General features: G+C 36.7%; 1 pseudogene across 1 annotated transcript; it reads left to right on the top strand.

Moving 5' to 3' along the window:
- Positions 1 to 6,850: 6,850 nt before the first annotated feature.
- LOC143863693 (pentatricopeptide repeat-containing protein At3g29290-like) lies at positions 6,851 to 10,278 on the top strand (annotated as a pseudogene). Its single transcript, XR_013240944.1, has 2 exons — positions 6,851 to 8,939; positions 9,909 to 10,278. The product of XR_013240944.1 is annotated as a pentatricopeptide repeat-containing protein At3g29290-like (transcript).
- Positions 10,279 to 12,143: the final 1,865 nt, after the last annotated feature.

Here is a 12,143-nt window from a genome sequence, read left to right as displayed (position 1 = left end):
TGTTTAGTGTTATTTCTTTTATCATTTTGATTCTGGATATGCATATTTGAGCTAAGTTAAGGCAGAAGCTTGGATATTCTAGTTAGGTGGCATGGTTGTTGATACTGATAATATTATCCATCGGATTTTCTTAAGTCTTATGGCTTATGTAAATGATATATATAGTTTTGATGTAAATATTCTTCAAGTATCTTTTCATCAGAATGTCATAGCATGGGTCAAAGTCATAAGCTTGCCTTGTATTTTCAATAACTTTGTGAAAATTCTAAGCAATTTAAGGACAAAGTGAGTAGATGTAATTATAAAGGTCTGAGAATAGCCATAGTTGATTAATCATATGAGCATTGTGCTGAAATGAAATGACCATGGTTGAATTGTATGTTCCTGTATCAGCCCCTGTTGGCATTAAAACCTGCACATATGTTGGCCCCTTTATGCACTAAAATCTGTCTATTTTCAGCTCCACTCTTTTACACAGATTTGTCCACATTTCACCCTCACTGTTTAGCACAGAATCTAGTTCATTTTCACTAGTTCATTTCTACTGGTTCAGTTTCACTGGTTGATATACACTTCACTGATTCATTTTCACTGATCTATTTGATTGTTCACTGGTTCGATCTTTCACTAGTTTAGGATGCTATTGTGTTAAATAAATGAATCAGGTAGAACATTAAAGAAGTGTATTGTGGCACAACACAAGTGTTTGTTTGACATAGCATAAGTTCCTGTTTCATGCCCCTTGTTATGCACTAAATTTTTTTTACAAATGGGGAATATCATTGAATATATTGAAAATCTAATATTCTTCTTATATTAAGCATTTGAGTTAGGTTGGAAGATGGTGATAAATGAATTATTCATGTGAGACTATCTAGAAGTTTATTATATTCCTTCCTTTTTATTTTATATTGTTTAGGGAAGAAGGAGATCAGATGACTGCTCTATTCGATATTATCGACATGAGTACTGTCTGATTTCAAGGCGGGATTAGAAATATTATCATGTGTATTATGATATCAGATGATTACTTTAGCATCATCTGATTTCATCCCCATATTGGGGTGGTGTTTGTGTTTGGGCATAGAAGTGTTTGATATTGTTTTTTGCTTTATTAGGCTATCCAGCGGCTGGTCTGGACTAATTAATGTGGTTAATCATTTTATGATTGCTACAGATTGTGCACTCTTTAGTTGTAAATCATACTTTGCTAATACTTGATTTGTTTTTATAATAATTGAATGGAAATTTGAGATTATCTGGTAGCCTTTTCTTCTCTTTTTGATAGACTAACACAGTCTTATAGATTTCTGTTAAATTTTCCTTAGATACTAGAATCCCCTCTCATTGCGAGGGCGATGAAGGCGCTAGCCCAAGCCCATCCTTAGGGGACTTGCTCAGTCTAAGTAGCATACCCCTCCTTTGTATATAGGAGACTTGCCCAGTCTCATTTCTCTTGCTAAACCTCCTCTTTGTGCGTCGTTTGGTTTTGGGAGAACACCCTGCTCGGCTTGGCAGCATACCCCTACCCTTATGGGTATTGGGTTGCACATTTGTTGCACCCTAGGGCTAGGTAGCTGTCCGGCCCGGCTGGGTGTTTTACCTTTGCCAAATATGCACAAGGTCTCTTATTCCTTTTGCTTGTAAGCTTCTCCTTAGTCGATATTCCATTCGCATAGGAGTCAGCCTTGATTAGAGAGTCTTTGACTCATTTATCTTTTAGATAGTGTTATTAGAGAGTCTTTGACTCATTCGCCTTTTAGGTGGTGTTATAGGAGAGTCTTTGATTCATTTGCCTTTTCGGTGGTGTTATAGGAGAGTCTTTGACTCATTTGTCTTTCAGGTGGTGTTATTAAAGAGTTTTCGACTCAATCTTTCTCTTATTGGTTTTTCTAGAGAGTCTTTGATTCATTTATCTTTTAGTTGGTGTTAGTGGAGTCTTTGACTCATGTTCCTTTTCTTTTAGGGAGTCTCTGACTCATTTATCCTTTAGTTGGTGTCAGTGGAGTCTTTGACTCGTGTTTCCTTTTCTTTTAGATAGTCTTTGACTCATCGATCCTTTAGTTGGTATTAGTGGAGTCTCTGACTCATGTTTCCTTTTCTTTTAGAGAGTCTTTGACTCATCTATCCTTTAATTGGTGTTATTGGAGTCTTTGACTCGTGTTTCCATTTCTTTTAGAGAGTCTTTGACTCATTTGTTTGTGTGATGTTGTTATCAGTGGAGTCTATCCTTGTGTTGTTGTTAGTGGAGTCTTTGACTCGTGTTTCCATCTCTTTTGAAGAGTCTTTGACTCTTGTATCTCTCAGTTGCTCCTTTTGAAGAGTCTTTGACTCTTGTATCTCTCAGTTGCTCCTTTTGAAGAGTCTTTGACTCTTGTATCTCTCAGTTGCTCCTTTTGAAGAGTCTTTGACTCTCGTATCCCTCAGTTGCTCTCTTTGAAGAGTCTTTGACTCTTGTATCCCTCATTTGCTCTCTTTTGAAGAGTCTTTAACTCTTTTATCCTTCGGTTGCTTTTATTAGAGAGTCTTTGACTCATTTATTCGTCAGTTACTGCTATTAGAGAGTCTTGGACTCATTTGCTCTTATAATGGTATTATTAGAGCCTAGTTTATCCTTTTAACTCTAGGGTTCGTCCCTAAGTTGTTGTTTTGTATTTTCCCTCCGGTCTTTGACCAAAAGGGTGAAAACATCAAAAACCTTTAAAAAAATCTAAAGTGTTGAGTTTATAGCGTAGTTTGAGAGTTCGTTTCGAACTACGTTGGCTTGATCCTCTTTCACGAGGTACGTAGTGCAGCTTGGGATACATATCCCAAGTCCAGCCAAACTTTGTAAATAAATCTTTTAACCCTTTTAAAAAATATAAAAATCTTCCAAAATATTGTTTTTCGAAAAGATCTTCCTCTAGAGTTAGGACTTTGTCCTAGATAGAGAGTTTTAGAGTTAGGAGTTTGTCTTTTGTTGTGTGCTTGTTGTGTGTTTGTGTTAGAGTTAGGAGTTTGTCCTAGAGCTATAGGAACGCCTCCGTCCGGTCAGTGGGCGATTCACATCGCCGACTGATGACTAGAATAGGATGCATTAGTCAACCCTTTGTTTTCCTTAGGAAATACAGCCTAGTTACACATAGGTTGTAGGAACCACCTGCATTAGCTTAGGGCTAACCTGCATTTAGCTAGGACATATAGGGTGTCTTAAAATCTACAATCCATTTGGAATTTAAATAATCGTTCAAGAAGCTTTAATAACTAGTCCGGTCTTTTAGATCGAGTCTAAGATCGAGGTCTAGGTGTCTTAGGCATCCTAGCTTAGAATAGACGCGAAGAACTACGTTGCCTTGATTCTCGTGGAGGCGGGGATACGTAGGCTTCTTTGGATGAATACCAGACCATCCGAGGACTCGGGCTAATAATTTAGAGTCTTAGGATTTGTTGTATTGTTATTATATGTTTTGATGTGCTTTCTTACTTTCTTGTACTGATCCTGTACCTTTAGCTATAGCTTGCATGTGTTTGCACATCAGAACTTAGACACCTGTTAGGCATGTCACTCATAACCTAGTTGTCATTAGGCGACACATCTTTCATTTTATTTTATATGTGTTTTTTATTATCTTTATCCTCAGGAAATGCATGCTTAGGTAGATGACTCCTGAGGATTGTTCCCATTTCACATGATTTTTGCCCAAAACTCTTCGAGGTTAATAATAAATGGCATAAGAGACCAAGTGTTCGCACTCGGGCGAATTGGGGGCGCTCTTCGGACCTTCTCCATTCGTCACCAGGCACGGACCTTTAGTATCTCTGGTTTTCCATTGCAAACAGAGCATTTGTTTTGGTTCCATGGCGCATCCATGGATGGCGACTCTGAGTTATTTTTAGATCTATCTTGGTTTCGAGCTCTGGCTCCGGATCAAGATGTATCTCTTTCCTTTTATATCGCCACTCATGCTATGCTGTGAGGGTGGCATCCGTTTCGAGAGTTCCTTAGTAGAGCTCTCCTTCACGTTGTGGAGATCTAGAGGATTGCAGGAGGGATCTCGTGTCCCTCGGCACCGTCCTCGGATCGGGGTCCACAAATGATACAATTTATTTTAGGAATATCATTTCCCTTTAGGCCCTGTTTGCATTGCAAGAAAAACATTTCTTGTGGATTTGTTCTTTTCAAACCTATTCTTTTCCAAACTTTTTCAGAAAATTCATGGAATCCAAACAGGGCCTTATTGTATATCTTCTTCTTCGTAATGCATTAAGTTTTGGGCAATGATTAATCGACCCCCCATGTGTCGTCTGTTTTTCCCTCTCCTCTTTCTCTCTCTAACACAGAGGAGAGAGAAAGACACATGGGGAGTCGAATTAAGATATATGGGGGTCGATTTATCACTCCCCTAAGTTTTTGCTTAGTATTAATTTTAATGTTACAATTAATTGAATCGAGAGTTTGGGAATATCATTTCCCTTTATTTTATAACGTTTTCTTTCTTTTTCATTTGTAATTTTCCTATGATGTTATCTGCCCATTTCACTTTATTTTATATATTTTTTTTTCATTTTCATTTGTAACTTGTATTGAATCAAGGGTGTGGAAAATTATTATTTAGTTCCCTTTATATTTTCAGAATTTCAGCGGTTTAATCTTTGAGAATTTTATCTCAGCAATTTCATTGTTACTAGTTTCAATTTTACAGTTCTCTTTTATGATTCTCCACAGCTACTACTGCCTTTTTAATTAGGGCCCGTTTGGATACCCATTGGATTTGAATTTGGAGGTGAATTTGGATTTTTAAATCCAAATTCGGCGTTTGGCAAGCCTTTATGACATCTGAATTTGGATTTGAGTGAAATCCACAAGATTTACAAATTCCTCATGTTAGTGTAATTTTTTGGATTTATAAACCCATTCTGCGAGAGGTTATTTATAAATTTAAATCTCACCCGTAAGGGGTTAAAATGACCAAAATTTACCAGAGAAGTGTTAAATGACTTAAGTATCCACATGACATTAAAAACTGAACAAAATACATCGTATTATGTAAAATGACTAGAAAACCCCGAGTCAGGCAAAATGACCGAAATACCCCTATACAGGTAAAAATGACAAAATACCCCTGAGTTGTGCAAAATGACTAAAATACCCTTATGACATAAAAATGATCAAAATAACCTCATACAAGGTGAAATGACTAGAATCCCCAATATCATGGAAAATTACTAAAATATCCCTAGATCAAGTAAAAATAACCCATGGCTCATAAAAAATGACTAAAGATACCATCATGAGATAAAATTGATAAAAATACGCTATATTAGGTAAAATGACTAAAAATACCCCTAAACCAGGTAAAAATGACAAAATACCCCCGAGTCGTACAAAATGACTAAAATACCCTTATGACATAAAAATGATCAAAATAACCTCATATAGGGTAAACTGTCTAAAATACCCCAAGATCATGGAAAATTATCGAAATACCTCTATATCAAGTTAAAATGACCTATGGCTCACGAAAAATGACTAAAATGACTAAAAATACCCTCATGAGATAAAAATGATAAAAATACGTCATATTAGGTAAAATGACTAGAATAACCCCCGGGTCATGCAAAATGACCGGAATACACCTATATCGGGTGAAAATGACCAAATACCCTGAGTCAAGGAAAATGACTAAACCACCCTTATGACATAAAAAATGATCAAAATACCCCCGTAAAATGACTAGAATACCACTGGATCATGGAAAATGGCTGAAATGCCCCTATGTCAAGTATTTTAGGGCTTTTTGGTTTTGTTAGATTTCAAATTCAAATCCAAAGAACATCCAAACAAAAAAAATTAATTTAGATTTGAAATCCAAATCTATACGTGGTCATCCAAACGTAATTATTTATAAATTTGTGAATTTTAAAATTCTTGATTTCAAATCCATGGATTTTGGAAATCCAAATTCCCCTCCAAATCCAAATCCAAGGGGTATCCAAACGGGCCCTTAGTGAATTTACAACATTTCATCTCACTTGAATTTTCAATTGTTATGATTCATCAGTTTTATTGGTAGTTCAAGATGAAAATTTGGAAACCCAAATTTATGTGCTCTCCGTATGCCTTAATCTTGCTGCTGGATGTTCTTTTTACATGTTCGCGTCATTGGGTACCTTAGATCAATGGTCTGGTTATACACATCTCATGTTCGACCCATTCTTTATGGCTAGGATTCAATTCCAACAGCGATTGTCTGTAGTCAGACTCAGACTCATTCTATTTACAGGAAAATCAGAATAAGATGTCGATTCTGATTCCTGATTTCGGCAATCCAGAAACATCGCCACCCGGATAGTTGGGGTGGGGGATACCCTGTTGGGAACTATTATCAAGGTGTAAGTGTGGCCGTGTGGGTGAGGAATTTAAAGTATCTCCTTTAGCTTTGAAGGGCCCAGCATATCTAATATTCTCTTTGTATTTTACTATCTATTCTATCGGTTCTGATGAATTCACTTTCTTGAAGAAAGGGATGCGGGATGCATCCACCCGAGAGTCTCTTGCTTATTGTTTCACTTTAAGAAATGTGTAAAGTCTTGAGATATTTGGTGGACATGACCTTGACCGGTAAGGATTTAGGCCCTGTTTATTTTGGATTTTGAGAACTGATTGTGAGTCAAACTGATTATTTGACTCAAATTTACGTTTGATTTCAAAATCCAGAACACAGGGCCTGGTTTTGGAGAGGTTTACTGATCCCTCTTTCAGATTTGATCATTTGTAGGAATCCCATTCACCAAGCCATCATTTGAAAATTGTTAGAGAGGGATGAAATGGGGGTTATCAAGTAAGTCATCGCACAAGGCATTTCGCATATGGGCTGTTGCATTTGAGAGGAGCCACCTCAGATGAATAAATCAAATGACAAAATCTGCTCCTGTGAATATCTATCGATAAAAATCACTCACCCTTTTCTTTCAGCATTTTTCCCATGTGTTAAAATACTCTGTAATGCTTCAACTGATGTGGGTTTTCTTTCATGAGGACGAAATCACATATTTCTTCACGGGTTTCAAGCTATTAGGTTTCCCAAGTGATGTGGGTTTTCTTCCATTCATCTAAAACTCTCTTATTTCTTCATGTTTCAAGCCTTAATTTGCTTCATGGTCTAAGATTGTAAGTTATTTAATAAAGGGGGGCTTCCCCCTCAATTGTTTAAATCCAAATTTTCTGGGTTTTTGAGTTTGGAAGACCCCTTCAACTGGTCACTGATATTGAGCTCTCTTTTCCAAGATTAGTCTTTCTCTTACTGTTCTAACGTTGAGTTTTCATATTTTATTACTTTCTCCTTTTGGTTTGAAATTATGATACAAGTATTAAGGAGTTCCTCCTCAATTTCCATCACACCAAATGGGTTTCCCTCCCCGCACCACTTAAGAAATCACAAAAATAAAAAACTCGTAGGAGCTTTATACTGTAACCTAGATTTTAGTTCAGCCAGAAGAAAAACAAGTAGAAAAACTGCTGTAAATAATGACTTAGAGAAATATGGTAATTGGACTGGAATCCTGCCACTGCAAATTAAAGCAGTGAAATGTGGATTTGGGTCTGCAAGAAAAAAGGGTAATTTTGTCAAGGTTGTTGGTTTTGAATCTGGGTTGGTTTGTGAAGAAGAGGAACTCAACAATTCAGTTCAAGAGAAAGAAGAAAAACTTAATATGAGTGCTGATGAACAAAGATTAGAACATAGAATTGGCCCATCTTGTCCTATTCTAGAGGGAACTTTATGTGCTTTTGATACCAAGCTTCATTTTTTAGAGGAAAGGGATGAAGAGGTATTATCAAAAAGGATGTTGACACTAAGCAGATCAAACAAGGTTAGGAGTGCATTAGAATTGTATATGTCAATTGAGGCGTCGGGTCTTCGACCCAGTATACATGCTTGTAATTCTCTCCTTTCGTGTCTTTTGCGAAATGGGTCTCTCAATAATGCATTGAAAGTGTTTGATATAATGAAGGAGAAGGAAACAGTTACAGGTCATACATATAGCTTGATCCTCAAAGCAGTTGCAAGTGCTCAGGGTTGTGATTCCGCTTTGAAAATGTTTGTAGAATTGGAAGGGGAACGAACGTTGAAGAGGAGTTTTGATGCTGTTGTTTACAACACAATGATAGCAGTTTGTGGAAAAGCAAATAATTGGGTTCAAATGGAGGGGCTGTGGAGAAAACTTAAGGAGGATGGTTATTGTGGAACAATGGTAACTTATCGAGTGTTGATCAGTACATTCGTACGATGTGGTCAGACTGAATTGGCACTTGATGCTTTTCAAGAAATGGTTCAGAATAAACTAAAACCATGTGAGGATGTGATGAAAGCTATAATTGGTGCATGTGCAAAAGAGGGGGAAAGTGGGCTTTGGCACTTGATGTTTTCCAACTTATGTTGGATGGTGGGCTGAAGCCAAATGCTATTGCATATAATGCATTGATCAATTGTCTTGGGAAAGCTGGGGAAGTTGATCTTGCATTTAGAATTTATAATCTAATGAAATCTTCACGTCATGTAGCTGATGTTTATACATGGAATGCATTGCTTAGTGCCCTGTATAGGGGAAATCGATATGCCGATGTCCTTCAACTTTTTGAGAGCATTAGAAGGGAGAAAAGCTCTGATTTGAATGCTCATCATTATAATGTGACTCTAATGTCATGTCAGAGGCTTGGTTTATGGGATCGATCCTTGCAACTTTTGTGGCATATGGAAGCAAGTGGAATTCCAATTTCGACTGTGTCGTATAATCATGTTATTGGTGCCTGCGAGGCTGCAAGGAAGCCACAAGTTGCTTTGCAAGTCTACAAACATATGATCCATCAGAAACGCAACCCAGACACGTTCACTTATTTGTCATTGATAAGATCTTGCGTTTGGGGATCTCTATGGGCTGAAGCGGAGGAAATCCTTGATGTAAGTTTCCATTTCTTGACATGTTACATTATCTACATATTTTTAGTTTTCCCTCTATGATAAGTAGAAAGCATCTGGACATCCTATCAGCTATTCTTGTTTCCTAAATTCTGAGCCAAATCTTTCACATTCCTATCAGCTATTCTTGTTTCCTAAATTCTGAGCCAAATCTTTCACATACCCACAATTGAGTCTGCTAGCTTTGCTTCTTGCTGTTCTTTTGTTTGTTAAAATTCCATTACTGTTCCAAAAAATTGTTCACTCAATTGTTCATTTCTTGATTTTGGGGAGTTAACATATTGTAGATATCAAATATCAAAAGGTTTAGTTTATTGATGCCTCTTGTTGTAAAACTTTGACAGAAGGATATGGATTACTAAAAACGAGGGCGAGGTAGCAAAAAGTAGAAAGTACGCTAGTTTGAAACCCAATAGTGTCTGCAACTCATCATAACAATTGAAAATTCAAGTGAGATGAAATGTTGAAAATTCTCAAAGATTAAACCGCTGAAAATATAAAGGGAACTAAATAATAATTTCCCACACCCTTGATTCAATAAAAGTTACAAATGAAAAACCTTCTTAAAAAAAAATAGTGTCTGCAACTCATTATTATGGAGTGGGATGTTGAGTAACTGGGAGTAGAATATTCATGCAACTATAGAATAGATAAAGAAGCTCTCAGAACAGTAACTTTTATTGATACCACAAAATTGGCAGATTACAACTGCACACAGGAGACAAGTTGTCGCTTGACGTGATTACAATTTCTGTATTCCATAATAGGCAATCATTAGCATTAATTTCTCTGTATTCTGTGTTGTGCTCCTAATATAGATGGTCAACATAATATGATTGTTTTGGAGTGGATGGGTCACCCCCTTGTATGTGTTTATGCCCACCACACCCACACAAATTGGTACCCATGAATTTGTTTTTCTATCTTATAATTTTTTATTTATTTTTGCAGTATGTCACGCCAGATGCATCTCTTTATAATGCACTTATCCATGGCATGTGCCTACGAGGTCGAACCACATTGGCAAAGAAGCTGTACAAGCGAATGCGCAACAGCGGGCTTAAACCTGATGGTAAAACATGGGCATTGATGCTTCAGCACCTGCCAAGGGACTCCTAGATGGTAATCAGGTAACCCATAAATGAAGAATCAGAACCCATTTCTAATGTAAAAAGAAAACGCTTATCTATTGTCAAACTGATGTAAGTTGTAACTAAAGCAAAATGCGACAGCATATAGTGATTGTGTTTGGAAAATGGAATGAATGTCAGCTGAGATATTTTGCTTGTACAAATAAATAATAAGAATCATTATTCTGAAATCGAATTGAATTATTATCACTCCTTGAAAAATTTATGATTTAAAAAAAAGTACTAGAAAATGATTTAGAATATAGGAAAAGGCAGGCACTACATGCTTGTTCCGAATCACGAACAAAGTTCCCAGTCGTTTTTGCATGTCCTCCACACAGCTAATAGTGAGGCGTATCAGCTGGATCGATCCAGAGTGGAGAGATAGGATTTTGATCACTTTCCCCTTGAGGGTGATTGTACTTGCATCTTTTGATTTTGTTTGGGTGTAGCCCTTGAACATCGCTTGGTCAAGGTTTCTAATAAAGGTTCTCCATTAAAAAGCAAATTCTCAATCTTGTTGGTGGCATGGTTTTAAATTTCCCCAAAATGACCGAAATATTTCCATTTCCATCCCCACTGAAACAAAATCTATATGATATCGTTTTCCATTCATGTCTTTATTTCCCCGAAATTTTGACCAAAATTCTTGAAATTAGACCGAAATTCCCAAAATTTGACGGAAATTCTCAAAATTAAACCGAAATTCCCGAAATTAAACCGAAATGGCCGGAACAAAAAAAAAATAGAAAGATGTTATTCTTTGCATTTCATCCGTTTCGTTAATGTAGAGAATGGTATTTGACAGGCAACCTCATTGAACTTCACAGTAAAATAGTCGTATCTTATGCATGGGATGTCAGATCGACATGGGACTAATAATACCTCGTAACTCTATGGGTATTGACATAGAGTTGGGGTCCTTAGATGGGCGACTGGTCATTGTATTTTCTTATACTTCATTACATTGTACTTCTTTATTGACTATAATGTTCTAGACATGTGCGACAACGCAAGTCACTAGGTGTTCGATGTGAATAAGCCATTATAGACAATTTTGTTATTTATGTGATGGTTTCTTAGTATGTATTTGTGCTTATTATAGCATTTCCTAAAGTTTCGACTTAAAATTTCATCATTTGCATAGGTTTCCATGTCTCCGTGAGTTTACAATATTTCCACCGAAATCAAAATGTTTCCATTTCCGTGCCGGCTGAAACCAGCACCGAAGCCAAAATTTAAAACCTTGGTTGGTGGAAGCAAGATGGGACCTGCAGAATGATTCATAAGCCAATTGACATATTGGTAATGAATCCCTTCACATTCACTTGTATGAACAGGTATTTGTTCCCGAATCAGAATGAGCATTATATCGCTGAACCAGTTGTCTTGAGAAAATAAGATATGGGTCAAATTGACCATAATCTTACATTTCATGACAAATTGTTAATTTGTGATAAATCATGCTAGGTAAAAACAGAAAAAGGAAAACTGAGTCCTCATTTATGACTGATCCCAATCACCAGGGCAGTTTTTCCTTTCCGTACCCCATTTTTTTACTGCATTCTAAGAATCCCAATGAGAGTGGACTCTTGCTTCTACCACCAACTGACCATCAAAGTGCGATGCGAAAATCTGTAATTCAATCGATAGAGCTTTTGCTTCCACCACGTTAGAATTCGTAGTGCCAATGGGATGACATACTGGAAATCAATATGTTTTAGCTGGCATTAAGAGTCCTCATACAATGAGAGAGGACTCTTTGCATTCTCTTACTTCTCATTGAATTCTGTCTGAAAAAAATTACTAGCAGATGCTATTGCCACTGCAACCACCCATCTTGTAGGTCATGAATCTAATTTTAGAACAATGGCCTTTTCTTAGATTTTTATTTTTTTATTCATGTGTACATGTAAGATTATATACTAGGACTGGTCTATCATGCTATGCTTTTACCAACAATGCTCACTCTTGTTTATTGTTTATGCTATAGTTTGTAAGCTTACTACAACTGTTTTGTGGGAAATGAATGACAGCTTAAACTTCAGACTTTTGG

This window comes from Tasmannia lanceolata, unplaced genomic scaffold, assembly GCF_043159265.1.
Source record: "Tasmannia lanceolata isolate RefF3 unplaced genomic scaffold, GAP_Taslan_0.1 ptg000003l, whole genome shotgun sequence".
Classification (NCBI taxonomy): domain Eukaryota; kingdom Viridiplantae; phylum Streptophyta; class Magnoliopsida; order Canellales; family Winteraceae; genus Tasmannia; species Tasmannia lanceolata.
This window is presented reverse-complemented; position numbering and strand designations above follow the sequence as displayed.